The sequence below is a fragment of the Chelonia mydas genome, chromosome 2, assembly GCF_015237465.2.
Source record: "Chelonia mydas isolate rCheMyd1 chromosome 2, rCheMyd1.pri.v2, whole genome shotgun sequence".
Taxonomy (NCBI): Eukaryota; Metazoa; Chordata; order Testudines; family Cheloniidae; genus Chelonia; species Chelonia mydas.
Window position 1 is genome coordinate 210,214,927 of NC_057850.1, and position 20,411 is coordinate 210,235,337.

At 42.7% G+C, this 20,411-nt stretch overlaps 1 protein-coding gene across 8 annotated transcripts in view; it reads left to right on the forward strand.

The window, feature by feature from the left end:
• The window catches only part of THSD7A (thrombospondin type 1 domain containing 7A), a 522,569-nt gene that overhangs the window by 100,636 nt on the left and 401,522 nt on the right, over window positions 1–20,411 (forward strand). For all 8 annotated transcript variants that reach the window (XR_006289020.1, XM_043541145.1, XM_037890601.2 and 5 more), the window contains exon 2: window positions 3,969–4,104. The gene's annotated coding sequence lies outside the window, so the exon portion shown is untranslated. The remainder of the gene's footprint in view (window positions 1–3,968; window positions 4,105–20,411) is intronic.

Below are 20,411 nucleotides of genomic sequence, written 5' to 3' on the forward strand. Positions count from 1 at the left end.
ATTCTGCCAACCCCACATTTCTCCAGCTTACTTATCAGAATGGCACAATATGTTTGATAACTTGTGGATTAAGTAGTAGATACACTTTTGCAGAGTTTTTGTTGCCTTTTTTTTTTTTTTCTGATTTCCACGATCTGTGTGACTTACTGATAGGAATAGAGATTGCAAAATTGACTAATTGCTGATTCAAGGGGATCTGTGTGGGCATACCGTTGCATCCACACAGAGTCCCATTGAGATCAGTCCCTTTTCTGGACCAGTGCCTATTTAAACAATGACCCATAAATTTGGGCTAGGGGTTTTTACTGTCTCATTTGAATAACTGCATAGTTTGAATGAGTGCATTATAAATTATCTCAATGACAGATATTGACCCTCTACAGCAGTAGTGCCCAAACTTTTTACCTCCTGCCCCCCATTACTCCTCTCTGCACCCACCTACCCCCACCCCAGAGCCGGAGCCAGGGCCAGGAGACAGGTCATACCTCTGGGAGGGGAGGACGCAGACAGGGGTAAGGGAGTGGGAGCGGAGCCTAGGCCAGAGGCCGGCGCCCCAAGTGCGAGGTTGGCAGCCCTGACCAGAAGTGGAGTGGGATTGGCAGCTGGGGCAGGGTGACGCTCTCTCCCTGCCCCTGTGGGGGCTGGCCCAGGCTCCAGCCACACTCTCCCAAATGTTCCTCTGCATCCTCCTAGCGGAGCGTGCCCCATAGATTGGTAACCTCTGCTCTAAAGTTTAGCTAAACCAAAATGTTACATTTTGAAACATCCTAAATTATAATAGTCAGTCCAAAGGGAAAATCAGAGTTCAGACTCTTCATTTAAATTCACGTAACATATCTAATGCAGAATGGGTGCACCTAATTCATATCACAGGCCAATAAAGCCAAATATGCCACAACACGATGTGGATTTCTGGGCTTTAAAAGCATGCCCTCTTATGATGGACCTCTTGTCTTCAGCTACTAATGCACAGGCTGACACTGTTTACTGATAGCATCATGAGTCTCCTTCATCTTAAATGTACCTTGTTATGCAAACCTTTAAAGTCATTTTGGAAGGACGATTTTTATGCAATATGTTCTTTCACACTGAGGAATAGTTCAGTGGAAGGCTAACTCAAAATACCAAAGAAATGGTTCTAAACTCTTGGGTGTGCTAGTTTATTAGTAGAGTCATTCTGTGATCTGACCTACAGGCAAAACGTTTTAAGTAGGTGTAACAGTACTGTAACTGCTAGTGCCAGTGACTTTTTTTTCATGTCATGCCACAAGATGAGTGTGGGGAAAAAATTGGAAATTTACTGGAAAATCATTAAGAAAATGTGAGTGACTTTAACTTCAAGAAGAGGTGACAAATGAGATTTGAACCATTTTGAGGTTAATTTAGATTCTTGGGTGCAGGAAGATCATGGAAGTATTAAAAAAAAAAGCACATCTGTTAAGGTAAAGACTTCAGCACCCTGTATTTTCCCCATGGCACTGGTGAGTGCCAAGAATCAAGATGAATAATGGTTCCTTCTCGAGACAAGGTGTCAAGGTTCCTCCCCCACTCTGAACTCTAGGGTACAGATGTGGGGACCTGCATGAAAACCTCCTAAGCTTACTTTTACCAGCTTAGGTTAAAACTTCCCCAAGGTACAAATTAATTTTATCCTTTGTCCTTGGAATATCCACTGCCACCACCAAACTCTAACTGGGTTTACTGGGAAACGTAGTTTGGACACGTCTTTCCCCCCCAAATCCTCCCAACCCTTGCACCCCACTTCCTGGGAAAGGTTTGGTAAAAATCCTCACCAATTTGCATAGGTAACCACAGACCCAAACCCTTGGATCTGAGAACAATGAAAAAAGCATTCAGTTTTCTTACAAGAAGACTTTTAATAGAAATAGAAGTAAAGGAATCACCCCTGTAAAATCAGGATGGTAGATGCCTTACAGGGTAATTAGATTCAAAACATAGAGAATCCCTCTAGGCAAAACCTTAAGTTACAAAAAAGACACACAGACAGAAATAGTCATTCTATTCAGCACAATTCTTTTCTCAGCCATTTAAAGAAATCATAATCTAATGCATACCTAGCTAGATTACTTACTAAAAGTTCTAAGACTCCATTCCTGGTCTATCCCCGGCAAAAGCAGCATATAGACAGACACACCCTTTGTTTCTCTCCCTCCTCCCAGCTTTTGAAAGTATCTTGTCTCCTCATTGGTCATTTTGGTCAGGTGCCAGCGAGGTTACCTTTAGCTTCTTAACCCTTTACAGGTGAGAGGATTTTTCCTCTGGCCAGGAGGGATTTTCAAGGGGTTTACCCTTCCCTTTATATTTATGACACAAGGGCATAATGGAGGCACGGCAAGAAGAGCCATGCCTTCCTCCTGCAAGACCTTGCAAAGTGTACAGCAGGGAATGTAAGATTGAAACTCTCCAACATAAGTGTGACAAGAAGCTACTTATTGGCATAAATAAGGTTGAGCTTTAGGCTAAACTAAGCTTCTCTACACTGAGCTGAAGCAATTTTTCTGCTCCTGGCATATCCACTCTTTTACTTTCCAGAGTACAGGCTAAAACAGAGGTGAGATATGGGTTGAGGATAGACACTTTTGAGGAAGTACAGGACCAGATTCTCTGTTGAGGCAGAGATTTGCTTGATGTAGCAGAGATTTGGGGCACCCAGGGAGGTGGTTATGGCTTCCTGATTCTAAGATGGACCCAGCATAGGATTAGAGCAGAGTGAGATGTACTGTAATCTGTGGTTTCAGAGTAGCAGCCGTGTTAGTCTGTATCCTCAAAAAGAAAAGGAGTACTTGTGGCACCTTAGAGGCTAACAAGAGAGCTACAGCGCACGAAAGCTTATGCTCAAATAAATTTGTTAGTCTCTAAGGTGCCACAAGTACTCCTTTTGTTTTTACTGTAATCTGTGCCATTTGGTGCATGGTTCCTGCTGAGGATAGCTATCTTCCAACCCTGGATGCCTTCCCTCATCGGTGGGTGCTATGGGCAAGAGTGGCATAAGAGTGAGATACACATGTTGTGGGCTCTCCCATGTTGGGAGAATCTTCAGCAGGGGAGATCAGGCCAGATTCCATCAGTGTGTCCCAGAGGGGATGGGGCTGAGGAGAATGTTAGCAAATATATGAGGCATATAGGTATACTTTCCCTCTTTGTCTTGGCTACTGTTCCTAGCTAGGAGTAACTTGGTGCTCTCACAGCTGCCCCATATAAATGCAGGATCAGGTTACCGTTGCACTTCTGCTCATTCCTTTTTACTGATACTCTGTACCTAATATGTGCTGGGTTAAGTTTGTAGTGGTTGGTTATATGGATTGTGTTTCTCCCATCTGCATGTGAGACTTTATTAATATTTAGCAGCAGGAAAGGCTTTGTGCTAATTTATTTGGGGGTAGTTAAGGAAGGAGGAGAGATGATGAATCTCTTTATTTAAAACAAAATATATAAATGCAGACTGAAAAAGCAAAAGTCTGCTTCAATTTATCTTGAAAAATATGGGAATGGATCAGAACATGATTCAGACGAATGTCAATTTAAATTAGAACTTTCAGGCTAATGCAAGTAATGTGATCAGATGGCATAAGAAAAAAAAGAGGGGAATAAAAGGTTCAAAACAGATGTCTGGCGGCAATTTTTCACACAAACAATCAAAAATGGGTGGAATGGCCTTCCAGGCATTATTATGCTATGCAAGCTTAAATCCTAAGTCATTCAGGAAAATTACATAGCGTCCTGAAGCATACAGGGCAAAATGAGCCTTAAAACTTGCTTATGCACATATGTTGGGAATATTGATTCAAAAAGCTAAATTAATTATTGGGCTGTGCATGATTTACATTGAGAGTCACCATTCTATACCAATAGGCTGAATACCCTTTTGTTTTAGTGAATAATCAGGTGGAACTTTTGAAGGTATCTTGTTAAAATCTTGCCTTTTCTATTTATCTTTTCATTTACAGGTTGTTGCTGAAATTGTTACCCTGGGGTTGGCTGACTTCTTGCTCATGTACTTCTGTCCCACCATGCAATGGAATAGTGACACAGTGTATCACAGCTGCTCAGCACTGGAGAATGGAATCTTCCTATGATGAAAAGGTAGTTATCGCTCTCTCTCTTTTTTTTTTAATGGAACAGATCTATATGGAATATTAGCTTTCTAACTTTCAGATCATGTCCTGAAAAATCTAAATATTTTTGAGTTGTAGTAGCAAGAACCTGTTCTTAACTGGTAGGACTGTAACTATACCTGTGAACGCTGCTTTGCATAATCCAATCTTTATGTAGGGGATAAAGGAAGTGACATAATGTGATTGTTGCAAGGAGTAGGACAAGTTTAAATTGGTGTGTCAATTAAACTTGGAACTTCAGAGTCTTTCAGGTTTATGGTTTTGCTCCATATGTCTGATGATTAGGAGAGACCTGCCCCAGAGGACAAATAGCTAATTTACCATTGTGCATTTGAGTTGTCTTAACCCCAAAATTGATCACATAGCTATGCAATTCATCACATACGTATGCCTGCATCACTTGCCCATTAACCATCTTCCAGAGACTTATTCTAACATTAGAAATCCTCAGCTGCTTTAAAAAGCTGCCATTTAAATAAAAAATAAATTGCCACATAAATGTTTCCCTCTTCTTTCCCCCATCATATGGAATTTATACCCCAAATTGCCCATACCCATGGCCCGGTGGGCAAGATTAATCTCTGGCCCAGTGACAGTTCTTCATACTTAAAAATATCATGGCTTTAAAGTCCATTGTCTTATCACCCTGCAGGGCTAGAGATGTGAAGTTGGGGCATGGGTTTTTTAATGGGACCCAATTTCTGCTCAAGATAACAGATCTTAAAGTCCATGATATTTTTATGTGGAGAAACTATTCAGGTCATTATTAGGTTTGTTCTGTATTTGTCAGTTTGCATTTTTTTCCCCCACTGAGCCTGGCAAAGTTGCACTCATGGTAGCTTAGGTACCTGTTCTTTATAGGCAGCAGGCTACAAGAAATATACCCAATAATAAAAATTAAACCAATATGCGACTTGATGCAGGAATTATTGGATAAGATTTTGTAGCTTTTATGATGGGGATTGTCAGGCAAGATGATTGTTATGGCTTATAATTAGGCTTGTCAGGATTTGCTTTAAATCAATAGATGTCAGTCATTGCTGATGTCAGCTAACACACTGAAATGGGTGGGAAAAAATATCCATTCGTGTGCGTGCAGCATCCCCCAGCAACTTGTGCTCGCAGGGATTGGGTCTCACTGTCTCTGCAGTGGTGTGGGGAGGCCTCTGCAGCACTGCTGTCATGGGAGTGGGAGAGTGGGGTTGTGACAGTGGAACAACAGCCGGCTCCCTGCCCTGCTGCAGGGCCGGAGAGACTGGATCCCTAGAGGCGCCAGGTGCAGGGCAAGCTGCGGCACTGGTGGGGCACAGCAGAGATCCACAACTGGGGTCACAAAAAGGATGACAAGCCTCCAGATATGCAGGAGGCCACCATCACCAGCCATCACTGAGTGTCTCCATCACCAGCCATGCAGGAGGCTCTCTGCAGCTTTCCGATCACAGCCCCATTCACTCACCAGTCTGGAGTGTGGGAGCCATCCTGTGGCAGGAACTGTTTCTCAGTTAGGTGTCTTCCCTCATGGCTGGGGGCTGCTCCTTCTCCTCCCACCCCTGCTCAGGGTCTCTGCTCAGGATCGCAACTTGCCCTGTACTTTGCGTCTGGGTGTCTGGGGCCCCTTGGCCAAGCAGAGAGCCCCCTGCAGCCCCACTATCAGCACTGCCTTAACTCCAACCCAACCCCTCACCTAATTTCCATAACTGTAAAAATAAATACAGTTAAAATTATAAAAATAAAAATGGATGTTAATAGTCAAAATAAAATAAAATAAAATGGAATTCTGCCAAGTCTCTCTATAATCTTCTGGTTTATAATCTATGATCATTTGAAAAAAAAAACCCTCTCAAACATTCCAATAATTGTGATTCTGTAAAATATTTTGCATGTGCAGAATATATGATGATATGTAGGTATCACTGGCTTGAGTTTGTGATTATAAGCCTATTCTTCAGCTGTTCCACATTCACAACCGCTAAACCTTTATTGCCCCTCACATATATAGAAAAATATGTACAAGTGTGTGGCACATACCTACTGTTCAAATCTAGATTGTGGCATTAAAACAGCCTATTTTTCAGTAAAAATAGGCATTTGTACCAGAAAGAAGAATTTATCCTAACCTTCATAAAACACATGTACCAAATATTCCTGCAAATACTCTCAAACTTAGACCTTTTTAATGCTTTTTGTACTCCATCTTAATTTATTTTATTTTAGAAATGAACAACGAAAACCTAGTAATATTGTAATGCTGATTGCATGGGAGCAACTGACAATGAAATGAAGACCGACTGTTCATTTATTGTCATGAGAACAGGAGGGAGTGGTGATCTTTTTGATTGCTCTATTGTATAAAAATAATTGGCTTATTATCATAATCATATTCTTTTTCACGATATCAAGGTCAAGTGCAATAGTAGTAATAGTATGGGGACATATCAGATTGCAGATGCTAGTAGGTATTAATTGAGGGAAATATGAGCTTCTATTACTTTTTATGGTGCTGATAAACATTACTGTTGAAAAGAGGCAGGTGAATATCAAACCCAGAGGACCTTTACAGTCACTGAAATTTCTTGCCATCTGTTTTTAAGACTCTAAATTCAGCCGAAGACTAGGAAGAAGCAGAATGTACTAATCAGTGTTGTTCTTGTTTGCACCAAACACTGAGAGTTTTATTTTCTGAGTTGCTTCTTCAAAAATATGTTGTTCTCAAGATAATTACAGTATGGGGTAAATTTTCAGAAAGTTCTCTTGGGTTTTAACTTCTGACTCCTATTGGGAAGTATGCAGCCCAAATCCCACATGATTTGCAAGTGTATTCCTGTGCCATGATGTAAAGAAACTGATCTTGACTTCTTAAGTATATTTCATTTTTGAATCACTGAAATCTTAATTTTTTGAGTACATTTTCCTTGGGCATCTCTAGTCTAGCCTCCTGCGTAATACAGGAGCAGCACATTTTATCTTTTAAAATATTTTCCAGTAAAATTATGAAGTTATAAAATGTGCTTGAATACTATGGTGCTGGGTGCTATAGAAAACCCAGAGATAAGGTTCACCGATGTTCAGTGGTCCGGAGGAGCTCAGACCAGTCAATACTAGCTACCCAAATCATAAATAGAGACATGGAGAAGAGCATACACCAGTCACAGTTTACACAACTGCAGGCAAAATGACAGTCTGTGAAAGATTAAATTGCCCAGTGACCAAATAATTCTTTTTTTAAGATTTATAAAACAGAGCTGTGGCTGTGGCATCTAAAAAAGAAACTCTTCCCTGGGTACTCCAGTGACTTAGACTGAAAGATTGCATTCTTTTGCCGTGTCTCAGTTGTTGTGACTGATAGCAGCTGTATGTTGACAGAAAATACATTTTTAAACTATGGCGCTATATGAGTGGCACTAAGTAGTATCATCTCATCACAGAAAAAGTGAGGCAATTTTTATTGCAATCATATTGTTTCCAAAAGTGCATCTGGTGAACATGTCCAGTGTTTGTTTTCATAGTCCATAATGCTTCACCCTGGTATGGATCTTTTCACTGTCGATTCATTATATAGTAAAGCATTGTGTAGCATTGTAAATAGGAGCGGTGATGTAACAGATTTGTTTTGAATATACAATCAGATGATGATAACTTGTTTCTGAAGTGCTTTTCTCTGATCCTCTGGTTGGATGTTGCCAACTACATTGAAGGAAGTAAGTGGTTCCCGGAATTGTCTAAATAGTAAATGAATGCTTTTAAATGACTGAAATAGTTATGTGGGGGCTCTTAAATTGACTCCTAAGCAGTGAAACACAGGCAACATGTTATTTTAAACTAGATTAAATATTTGAACTGGCAAAACAAAAGCAGTTGTGCTCTAATCTGTAATGAGCTTCCCATGGCATAGCTATGAGCAGTGGCATTGGAGCTGCTTCAGATTCAGGAAGACTACATTGTATTGAATCACACTGAGAAGATTTGCAACAGGGCCTAAAAACTTTATTTTTTAGTGAAAATTTCAATTCTGCGTAAGACTTACTGGTCTAACTGAGATCAGAGTATGGCACAACTATTTAAAGAACTGGAGGGAGAAAGAGGGTGAGTGGCGCTGCAATAAAACAGTGTATTTTTAAAATGGAAAGCGATAATGTTATTGAACATGCAATTTATTACATACATTTAAGCATGAAAGCTGTTAGCCTCTCATCTTAGCTGCTAAAATATGTCTGTTGCTTTGAAGTAAAAGGAAGAGCTTTAGTCAGAACATAAAGAAATAACCTGTAGGGGAAAATTTATCCTTAAGAACAACAGATCTCTTTGTTTTTGTTTGTTTGTTTGTTTATTTTGTTGGGGATGGGGATGGGTTTGGATCTCAGTCACGGGAAAGGTTTAGATATAGATCCAACAAACAGATCATATTAGAAAAGTCAGATAGAAGAGCGAAGGATTCAATTAAATGGTAAAAATTCCATTATCCATGACTTGTTTAAACAACCTGATTGTTTCAAGCAGCAGTAATTTACAGATGCTGTTCTAATGAGAACTACAAAAAAATATTTTCTGTTGTGCATATAGCTGTGAGCCATGCAATCATTTTAATGTGAATTTTCCATCTGTATCTGAGATAAATATTTAAAACTCTTCAAAACTGAGATTGCTAAAAGGATCCTATTTTTTTGCTGCTAACTCATAGACTTTAAGGCCAGAAGGGACCAGCGTGATCATCCTGTCCGACCTCTTGCACATTGCAAGCCATAGAACCTCACCCACACACCCACTCACGTAGTAGGCACATAACCTCTGGCTGAGTTACTGAAGTCCTCAAATCTTGATTTAATGACTTCAAATTAGAGAGAATCTACTGTTTTCTCTAGTTCAAGCCAGCAAGCGACCTGTGTCCCTACGGCAGAGGAAGGTAAAACCCCAGTAGGGTCTGTACCAGTCTTACTTGGGGGAAAATTCCATCCTGGCCCCATATATGATGATCTGTTTAACCCCCGAGCATGTGGGCGAGACCCACCAGCCACACACTGGGGAAAAAAATTCTTTATGGTAGTTCAGAGCCGTCCCCATTTGGTGTTCCATCTCTGATAGTTGGAAATATTTGCTAATAGGCAATCTCATCATATCATGTCCATCATAAATTTATCAAACTCAGTCTTGAAGCCAGTTAGGCTCCCCCTCCCCGCCCCACTCCAACTACTCCCGTTGGAAGACTGTTCCAGAATTTCGCTCCTCTGATGGTTTAAAAACCTGAGTTAGCACCTGATGTTTTAAAAAAAAATGTTGATAGTGTTCTATTGCCACCATACCATTGTGAGTATATTTGACACTTTGGCATAGCTGCCAAGGTTCATGCAGCTCCATGTATGGCATTTCTGATTATGAGAAACAGTTCTTGATTTTCCCCTCAGGGTCACCCACAGCAGTTGGAGCAGGTGTGAGGAAGGCACACCCACATTCCTTGCACGCTTCAGAATCAGGAGTTTGGAGTTTGGGAGTGGACCAGTGTATTGGAGGAGATTGATTGCAGAGTTGGAGGAAGGTGATTGTGGTGAAGGGAGTGAGCCCAGAAAAGGATTGTTAAAGAGGGAGAGAGCCTGGGCAGGATATCGGTAAGGCAGGAGATCCTGATGCAGCCTACAAGGAAGGCTATGGATGGGCTGTTAGTATCTGTTGGGCTGTAGTGGGAGATGTAGATGGGTGATGGGTGGGGTGCTTAGGGAAGACACCATTTTAACAGCATCTAATTTTGTGACCCACACCCTTAATCTCTTCACCTTCCTGCCAGAAAATGCTTCCTCCTTCTTTTCAGTGCCAGTGCTCTATTCTAGAAGGGAGAGAAGACCATGGGAGAGGTGTCAAGCTTCTCTGTTGCCTGAAAACTAGGGCATTCCCCTGTAACCAGGGGGAGAAACTATAGCTGGTCACCTGCAGCCCTTGCAAGATCTGTTAGATGCATGACAAGGCTACCAAATGTGTGAGTGTCATGCAAGATGTGTGATCCTTGCAAGTCTGAATAAGTATCATAAAGCTAGAATGTGCAACAAGTATTGATATTCGCAGCTACTGTGAGAGATCTAGTTGTCCTCCTTGAAGGCTTTCCTGAACCTCAAATGGAGTGGTAGTCTGAATGCCCTCTAAAATTTTTCATATTTGCCTGATGGTAATTTTTAAATTAAACATTGGGATCTGTCCTCGGGGGATGGAGGGTTCCATTTTTGATTGGAGACAGAAGAAGGTTAGTCGAGTAAGGCTTGGTCTACGCTAGAAAATTAGGTCAGTTTAACTACTTTGGGGTCTGGGGTGTGAAAAATCCACCCCGAGTGGTATTGTTAAAATGACCTAATATCCATGTAGATAGCGCTAGATCAATGGAATAATTCTTCCGTCAACCTAGCTATCATCTCGCAGGGAGGTGGATTACCTACACCGGCAGGAGAACCCCTCCTGTTGGCATAGGAGGTAATGTCTACACGGAAGCATTGCAGCGGTGCAGCTGCAGTGGCTCAGCTGTGCCGCTGTAGCATTTTAAATGTAGACATACCATTAAGCTATGGCTACACAATACATTTCTGTCAGTGGCATGAAGAACATGTACTCGCGTAGCACTGCCTAGCATAGGTTTATGTAACTGTGTAGACAGTGGGGCATGGCTTAGGTGAGCAGAGTACACACATGCCTGAAGGGTGTGGGTATGTACCCAAGTATATACCCTACATGGCTCTATATTCACCCAAGCTGTGCCTTCACATCTACACTTCTGTATTTGTGCATGTGGTGTCCCATTGCCCGCCAGCTGCTGAAGCCTGTCCCCGCCTCAGGAAAAGACCCTGGTAGCAGGGAAATAAATTGGTACTGGAGAAGGTCTCTGGCAGGGGGGATGCAGTGGGGATATGCTCAGCCTTTCCTTGCTGCCTCCTCCCTGCCCAGAGCCTTTCACTGACATGGGTAGCTACATGCTGCAGTGTCAAAGCCGCTTGCTTTCCACTGCAGCATATAGTTACGCATATCCTACTCACCACTGAAAGTGGTGTGTAATGTAGACATAGCCTTAAAAAGAAAACTATGGCAGCTCTTTCTAAACCTCTTGGCTGCTTTACTGTTAGTGAGTCAGGAGCAGCTAGACTAGTGGGCAGAGTGCAGGTAAGGCTATAAAAGTTGCATGATGATTAATTTTATCCTATTGATACCCCTCTGTGTATGGTGTGCGTGTGTGTATATATAGTTATGTATGTGTGCATATATTTGTATGTTGCTGTATTCAATTTCATTTACAATTACAAATACAGATTAAGTCATTAAAACCCATAGAATTATTCTGGCTTTACACAAATGTAAATGAATTTAGATCTGGTTATCCGTGTGCATTTTTTCTATCTATCTAATCTATCTATCCAAGCAACTTGCTACATTATAACAATGTGCGTAAGTTTTATATTAAACTATTCAGGTAACAAGTGCAGTAGTAATAAAAATGTGTTGTATTAGTGTTGTAAATAAAAGGGAATGTATGGGTATGTCTACACTATGAAATTAGGTCGAATTTATAGAAGTCTTTTTTTAGAAATCGTTTTTATATAGTCGATTGCGTGTGTCCCCACACAAAATGCTCTAAGTGCATTAACTTCCACAGTACCGAGGCTAGTGTCGACTTCCAGAGCGTTGCACTGTGGGTAGCTATCCCACAGTTCCCGCAGTCTCCGCCGCCCCTTGGAATTCTGGGTTGAGATCCCAATGCCTAATGGGGCAAAAACATTGTCGCGGGTGGTTCTGGGTACATGTCATCAGGCCCTCCCTCCCTCCGTGAAAGCAACGGCAGACAATCATTTTGTGCCTTTTTTTCCTGAGTTACCTGTGCAGACGCCATACCACGGCAAGCATGGAGCCCGCTCAGTTCACTGTCACCGTACGTCTCCTGGGTGCTGGCAGACGCAGTACTGCATTGCTACACAGCAGCAGCCCATTGCCTCGTGGCAGCAGACAGTGCAATAGGCTTGATAACCATCGTCATCATGTCCGAGGTGCTCCTGGCCACCTCGGTAAGGTCGGTCAGGAGCGCCTGGGCAGACGTGGGCGCAGGGACTAAAATAGGAGTGACCTGACTAAAACAGGTCATTCTCTTTAGTCCTGCCAGCAGTCCTACTGCATCGTCTTCTGGCGAGCAGGCAGGAGATGAGGATGGCTGGCAGTCCTATTGCACCGTCTTCTGCCGATCAGCCAGGAGATGAGGATGGCTAGCAGTCCTACTGCACCGTCTGCTGCCAGCGGAAGATGTAAAAGATAGATGAAGTGCATCAAAACAAGAAATACACCAGATTTGTTTTGTATTCATTTGTTCGTTCCCTCCCTCCCTGAAATCAACAGCCGACAATCGTTTCGGTGAGGTCAGTCAGGGGCACCTTGAAAAGTTTAATGGAGATTCAGTCCTGCCTGAAATACTGGGGGGAAGGATAGCTCAGTGGGTTGAGTTTTGGGTTGAACATTGGCCTGCTATACCCAGGGTTTTGAGTTCAATCCTTGAGGGGGCCATTCTGTGTGACAGTTGTTTTTGTTTCTCCTTGATGTAAAGCCACCCCCTTCGTTGATTTTAATTCCCTGTAAGCCAATCCTGTAAGCCATGTCGTCAGTCACCCCTCCCTCCATCAGAGCAATGGCAGAGAATCATTCAGTGCCTTTTTTCTGTGCAGACGCCATACTACGGCAAGTATGGAGCTCACTCAGATCACTTTGGCAATTAGGAGCACATTAAACACCACGTGCATTATCCAGCAGTATATGCAGCACCAGAACCTGGCAAAGCAAAACCGGGCGAGTAGGTGACGTTAGCGCGGTGACGAGAGTGATGAGGACGTGGACACAGACTTCTCTCAAAGCACGGGCCCTGGCAATGTGGGCATCATGGTGCTAATGGGGCAGGTTCATGTGGTGGAATGCCGATTCTGGGCCCAGGAAACAAGCACAGACCGGTGGGACCGCATAGTGTTGCAGGTCTGGGACAATTCCTAGTGGCTGTGAAACTTTCGCATGTGTAAGGGCACTTTCATGGAACTTTGTGACTTGCTTTCCCCTGCCCTGAGGCACAAGAATACCAAGATGAGAGCAGCCCTCACAGTTGAGAAGCGAGTGGCAGTAGCCCTGCGGAAGCTTGCAACGCCAGACCGCTACCGGTCAGTCAGGAATCAATTTGGAGTGGGTAAATCTACTGTGGGAGCTGCTGTGATGCAAGTGGCCAACGCAATCAAAGATCTGCTGATATCAAATGTGGGAAATGTGCAGGTCATAGTGGATGGCTTTGCTGCAATGGGATTCCCTAACTGTGGTGGGGCCATAGACAGAACCCATATCCCTATCTTGGCACCGGAGCACCAAGCCGGCGAGTACATAAACTGCAAGGGGTACTTTTCAATAGTGCTGCAAGCACTGGTGGATCACAAGGGACGTTTCACCAACATCAACGTGGGATGGCCGGGAAAGGTACATGACGCTCGCATCTTCAGGAACTCTGGTCTGTTTCAAAAGCTGCAGGAAGGGACTTTATTCCCAGACCAGAAAATAACCGTTGGGGATGTTGAAATGCCTGTAGTTATCCTTGGGGACCCAGCCTACCCCTTAATGCCCTGGCTCATGAAGCCATACACAGGCAGCCTGGACAGTAGTCAGGAGCTGTTCAAGTACAGGCTGAGCAAGTGCAGAATGGTGGTAGAATGTGCATTTGGACGTTTAAAGGCGCGCTGGTGCAGTTTACTGACTCGCTTAGACCTCAGCGAAACCAATATTCCCACTGTCATTACTGCTTGCTGTGCCCTCCACAATCTCTGTGAGAGTAAGGGGGAGATGTTTATGGTGGGGTGGGAGGTTGAGGCAAATAGCCTGGCCGCTGGTTACGCGGATCCAGACACCAGGGCGGTTAGAAGAGCACAGGAGGGTGCGGTGTGCATCAGAGAAGCTTTGAAAACCAGTTTTATGACTGGTCAGGCTATGGTGTGAAAGTTCTGTTTGTTTCTCCTTGATGAACCCCCTGCCCTTTGGTTCACTCTACTTCCCTGTAAGCTAACCACCCTCCCCTCCTCCCTTTGATCACCGCTTGCAGAGGCAATAAATTCATTGTTGCTTCACATTCATGCATTCTTTATTAATTCATCACAAAAATAGGGGGATAACTGCCAAGGTAGCCCAGGAGGGGTGGTGGAGGAGGGAAGGACAAGGCCACACAGCACTTTAAAAGTTTAAAACTTTAGAACTTATTGAATGCCAGCCTTCTGTTGCTTGGGAAATCCTCTGGGGTGGAGTGGCTGGGTGGCCGGCAGCCCCCCCACCGCATTCTTGGGCGTCTGGGTGAGAAGGCTGTGGAACTTGGGGAGGAGGGCAGTTTGTTACACAGGAGCTATAGCGGCGGTCTGTGCTCCAGCTGCCTTTCCTGCAGCTCAGCCATACGCTGCAGCATATTAGTTTGATCCTCCAGGAGCCTCAGCATTGAATCCTGCCCCCTCTCATCACGCTGCCACCACCTATCAGCTTCAGCGGTCTCTTCAGCCCACCACTTACTCTCTTCAGCCCGCCACCTCTCCTGCCGGTCATTTTGTGCTTTCCTGCACTCTGACATTGTCTGCCTCCACGCATTCGTCTGTGCTCTGTCAGTGCGGGAGGACAGCATGAGCTCAGAGAACATTTCATTGTGAGTGCGTTTTTTTCGCCTTCTAATCTTCGCTAGCCTCTGGGAAGGAGAAGATCCTGTGATACTTGAAACACATGCAGCTGGTGGAGGAAAAAAAAAGGGACAGTGGTATTTAACAAGACACGTTTTATAGAACAATGGGTACACTCTTTCACGGTAAACCTTGCTGTTAACATTACATACATAGCACATGTGCTTTTGTTACAAGGTTGCATTTTGCCTCCCCCCACCGCGTGGTTAAACCCCCACCCCCCATGGCTAACAGCGGGGAACATTTCTATTCAGCCACAGGCAAACAGCCCAGCAGGAACGGGCACCTCTGAATGTCCCCTTAAGAAAAGCAACCTATTTCAACCAGGTGACCATGAATGATATCACTCTCTTGAGGATAACACAGGGAGATAAAGAACGGATGTTGTTTGAACGCCAGCAAACATACACTGCAATGCTTTGTTCTACAATGATTCCTGACTACGTGCTACTGGCCTGGCATGGTAAAGTGTCCTACCACGGTGGACGGAATAAGGCTGCCCTCCCCAGAAACCTTTTGCAAAGGCTTTGGGAGTACATCCAGGAGAGCTTTATGGAGATGTCCCTGGAAGATTTCCACTCCATCTCCAGACACATTAACAGATTTTTCCAGTAGCTGTACTGGCCGCGAATGCCAGGGCAAATTAATCATTAAACATGCTTGCTTTTAAACCATGTATACTATTTAAAAAGGTACATTCACCAGAGGTCCCTTCTCCGCCTGGCGGGTCCGGGAGGCAGCCTTGGGTGGGTTCGGGGGGTACTGGCTCCAGGTCCAGGGTGAGAAACAGTTCCTGGCTGTCGGGAAAACCGGTTTCTTCACTTGCTTGCTGTGAGCTATCTACAACCCCATCATCATCATCTTCCTCCTCCCCCAGACCTTCCATGTTGCCTCCATCTCCATTGAAGGAGTCAAACAACACGGCTGGGGTAGTGGTGGCTGAACCCCCTAAAATGGCATGCAGCTCATCATAGAAGCGGCATCTTTTGGGTTCTGACCCAGAGCGGCTGTTTTCCTCTCTGGTTTTCTGGTAGGCTTGCCTCAGCTCCTTAAGTTTCATGCGGCACTGCTTCTGGTCCCTGTTATGGCCTCTGTCCTTCATTCCCTGGGAGATTTTGAGAAAAGTTTTGGCATTTCGAAAACTGGAATGGAGTTCTGATAGCACGGATTCCTCTCCCCATACAGCGATCGGATCCCTTACCTCCCGTTCAGTCCATGGTGGAGCTCTTTTGCGATTCTGGGATGCCATCATGGTCACCTCTGCTGATGAGCTCTGCATGGTCACCTCTGCTGATGAGCTCTGCACTCACCTGCAGCTTGCCATGCTGGCCAAACAGGAAATGAAATTCAAAAGTTCGCGGGCCTTTTCCTGTCTACCTGCCCAATGCATCTGAGTTGAGAGTGCTGTCCAGAGCGGTCACAATGGAGCACTCTGGGATAGCTCCCGGAGGCCAATACCGACTAATTGCATCCACAGTCGCCCCAAATTCGACCCAGCAAGGCCGATTTCAGCGCTAATCCCCCTAAAAAGAAATAGTTTTTAAGAGCCCTTTAAGTCGAAAAAAAGGGCTTCATCGTGTGGACAGGTGCAGGGTTAAATCGATTTAACGCTGCTAAATTCTACCTCAACTCCTAGTGTAGACCAGGGCTATCTTGGTTTAAAATTTTCATTGTAATCTTGGCTATACGCTGGTCAAATTACCAAGGTGATATGGAAGACCAAAGATGATGATAGGTGTATATTTTACTAAACAAATATAGTACTATATGCATTTATCAACTGTGTGGTCTGAATGTGTTTCTCAGAAGCAGATGGTATAGATAGAATAGACTAGATGACCTCCTGAGGTCCCTTCCAACCCTGATATTCTATGATTCTATGAATAACATACATATTTTTTTTCCTGTATACACACACTATTTTTGGGAGGAGGGGGGATGATGCTAAGGTAGATGGGAATATCTGTGATACATTTTTAGGCCATTACATACTCTTCTGATATACTAAATTTTACTAAATTGTACTAAATTTTAGATACCAACTCATTTTTGAGAGCAGTAGGTAATACTGGCATCAATTTGGTGACTAAATCCAGAAATCTGATAGGCAGCATGGGTCAGTGGATTCGGAATTAGGCTGGGAGTCAAGAGACCTGGGCTGTATCTTTGGCTCTGTCAACCTTGGGCAAGTCACTTCACTTCTGTTTCCTTTTCCACCCTTTGCTCTTTGGGGAGGGGCTGTCTCTTACTATGCTTTATGTAGTGTGTGGCACAATGGGACTCCAGTCTTGGCTGGGGCTGTTGGATGCTATTTTAATGCAAGTAGTAGTAATCCTTTTTCTAGAGGCCTTGATACATTTTCTCTTTCTATTAACTTCAAAATAAAAGCAAATATTTTAATGTGCAGTATACCAAAAAAGCCATTGGCAGAATTAGAGCTGGTCAGGAATTTCCTACGGGAATAATTTTCTGACAGAAAACAAGACAATCTATTCCCCCATTATTAACAGCATGCCATTTGGCAAAGACCATCCTCATGCTGCTCATTGCAGAACTATCCTTTCTCTGGTGGAAGCACTGTAGAGTGCCCAGCTTGCCTGACCAATTGTGATAAAATAGTGGTAGCAAAGTTACATAACTTGCGTCTAAAACTCACACATCACATTCAGTAATGTATGTGATGGATTGCAATTTTTTAAATGAACTGAACATTCATCTTCAATTTCAGAGAAATATCTATAGAGTGAGTTAGCAATGAAGGCACAGGAACACAGTAAAACAAATGTAATTGCTTTCCTGTTCAAAATATGTACAGTGAGAAGAGTTTCCAAATCACTTGCAGTACTTTCTGTAAGTTGAATAAAATTTTCAGATACAAACTGTCCCCCTTAGAAATATCATAAAACTAGAAAAGCTCAAGGGCAAGTTAGTGTTTTGGTGACTGATGATGTGTCTATCTGGAAGCTCAGTCAATGTGAATAATAGATGTTTTTTATGAGACTTAGTACTAGAAAATGCAGAAATTATATCCAATGATAAAAAATATTTCCATTAAGAAAGAAAGGAATCTGGTTCAATGGGAAAAGTTAATGTTTTATTAATTTTTTTTTGTTGGCTTTTCATTCTTTTCCCTTGCGGCCCTGGTGTATCTGCTGTTAGTGAATATGTAAAATCCCAACTTGCTTAATAGAGTCATTAAAGTGGAAACAAACTAAGAAAGTTATGTAACAAATTCTTCTGAAGTGTAAAACAAATTATAGCCATATAAAATTTTTAAAAAATTGTTTCCAGTGGATGCAAATCCCATCAGATGCCACCTTTAAAGTAGTTCTTCTCTGAAAATCACTCCACATTCTCGTTTTTTTATGATTCTCATCCATTTTGTTGACTTTTTTCCATCTCCTTAACCTGTAATTCAAAGCTTTATATGCCATGACAGACACTGAACCGCCTTCCCTTCAGCTCGTTGTCTCTGACTTTCTTTTCAACCTCTAATATAAACAGTGATCACACACAATCCCATGGGTTGGGTTTGTGGGTTGTGTCCAGTGCAAGCAAAGCTCACCCATAGTCAATGGAATATTTTCTTATAAATGATTCAAGAGCTCCTTTAGTATTTATTTATCATCAGCCAGCATGTTACTGTTTCTGGCATTTTGCCAAGTTAGTCTCGCTTTATGTATTTGGATTTATTCAAAAAGTTTCCCACACCAGCACCTGGCTGCAAGGTCCATTGGGTGTGTTACAAACCAGGATTTGTGACAATCAGAGTCTGCTGCCACTATCCTATTCCTGACAAGTAGGTTGCAAACCTGCCTTATCACATTCAATCAATAACTGATTATTGGGATCCCAGCTGTGCCTTCAGTTTGTAATCTGTAAAAATTTATAATCAATTTTACAGGTTCAAATTTACTAACAACTAAAGAGACCTCAGATAACCAAGCTTGATTGAGTTTTATTAAGCAATTGTTAGTAAGTGCATAACAGAAAAGGCAGACATTGCCAAAATCTGTTAGAACTGATTCTGCAGCCTCATGAGACATCTGATTCCAGCCTGTTTGGGTCTAATAATTTTTTATACCTTGCTAAATTTATAATCAGGTTGTTTACAATCACTTTCGTTCTTCTTTCCATATCATGGATAAAAATATGTTCCAAGCACATGATTTGAACATCTGCCGCTTACTCATGCCCTTGCCATTAGCATATTATATTTATATATGCTTTTGTTTATTGCAGTTAGACCATTGCTCACTAAATCAAAAGGACAGGGTACTATGTCAAAGGTTTTTATATTTTTCTTAACTACAGCAAGCTGGTATTTTTCAACTTCTTAGCTGGCTATTATTGTAAATAGTGGTCCTTTTAGATTATTAATGGACAGAACATCAAATTGTCAAGCTCAAGTTTGGTTTATTAATCAAAGACTAGACATCTAAGATCAAACTACACAAACAGAATGGTGATAAATACCAACAGATCTGGGGTACCAGGCCTGTCTACTTGTACTGGGTCCAATTTGGTTAACAAGGTCTTTCTTATACATTACTTGTTTTTTAATATTACAGTATGTGGCTAACTGCATAACTTGTTATCCAATCACTAGTAAAGGGCAACTTGTTGACTACATGGTTTAAAACATTCCACTATGCCTTATATTTCCATCGAAACAACGCTGACCAATACAACTGAACGCAAGTTGAAAACATGTTTTTGCCAACTACTTCATTTTGTGCTTTTGCATTTGGAATATTTTATATGCCTGCAAAACTTATTCCTTTCTTGTGGTTTTAGCATAGCACAAGTTAAAAATAGGTTGAGGTATATTATATACTTACACTTTAAAACAATCTAGCTAGTATATTTCCTCTGTGTGCATGTCTCTCTCTCTCTCTCTCTCTCTCTCTCTCTCTCCGTTACTTACAAGGCTTTGTGGGAGTTCTTAAGCATAGCCATGATAAATGCTTAGGCTGTAGGCCTTATGTGTCAGCACTACAAATCGTTATGGATACTTTCACAAACAAGCTAATAGATCCTGTAACAGTCTGACCTATAGGTCAACAGCAGGGAGTTGACTCTTTCACAGCAGGTAAATAACATGATCAATATAGAATGCTTTTTCTCTGAAAACTGAAAAAGTGCATCCTAAGCCACTTACCTTAGCTAGACACCTTAAACTGTAAAAGGGTATTCTTCCTTCTTGACGTACAAGTGCAGTGCTTGCAGAGAATGGGGAAAGCTGCTGGTGCTACTATTGAGGGGATTGCTTGGGTTTCTGCCATGGCTACCACTGTTTCCACATAGTTGCTACAGGCCTGAGAAGCAAAAATGTATATTACAGGTGGTGCAGAACTGTCCTCCCACAGGTGGAACTTTAGGTAGGTGGTATTGAGCCACAGGCACCACAGTCCAATTTCTTGACTTGCTTGGAGAGTATGCATGCCCGCCACACCAGTTCCCAAGTGCTATTGTTACTATTGTTTCTGTCCTTTGTGAGGTTTACAGAACAGGGAGGGGCTCCCATTCTAAGGCAGTCTGGCTCTGTTTTTACCTGTCTGAATGTTTTCCTTTTGATATT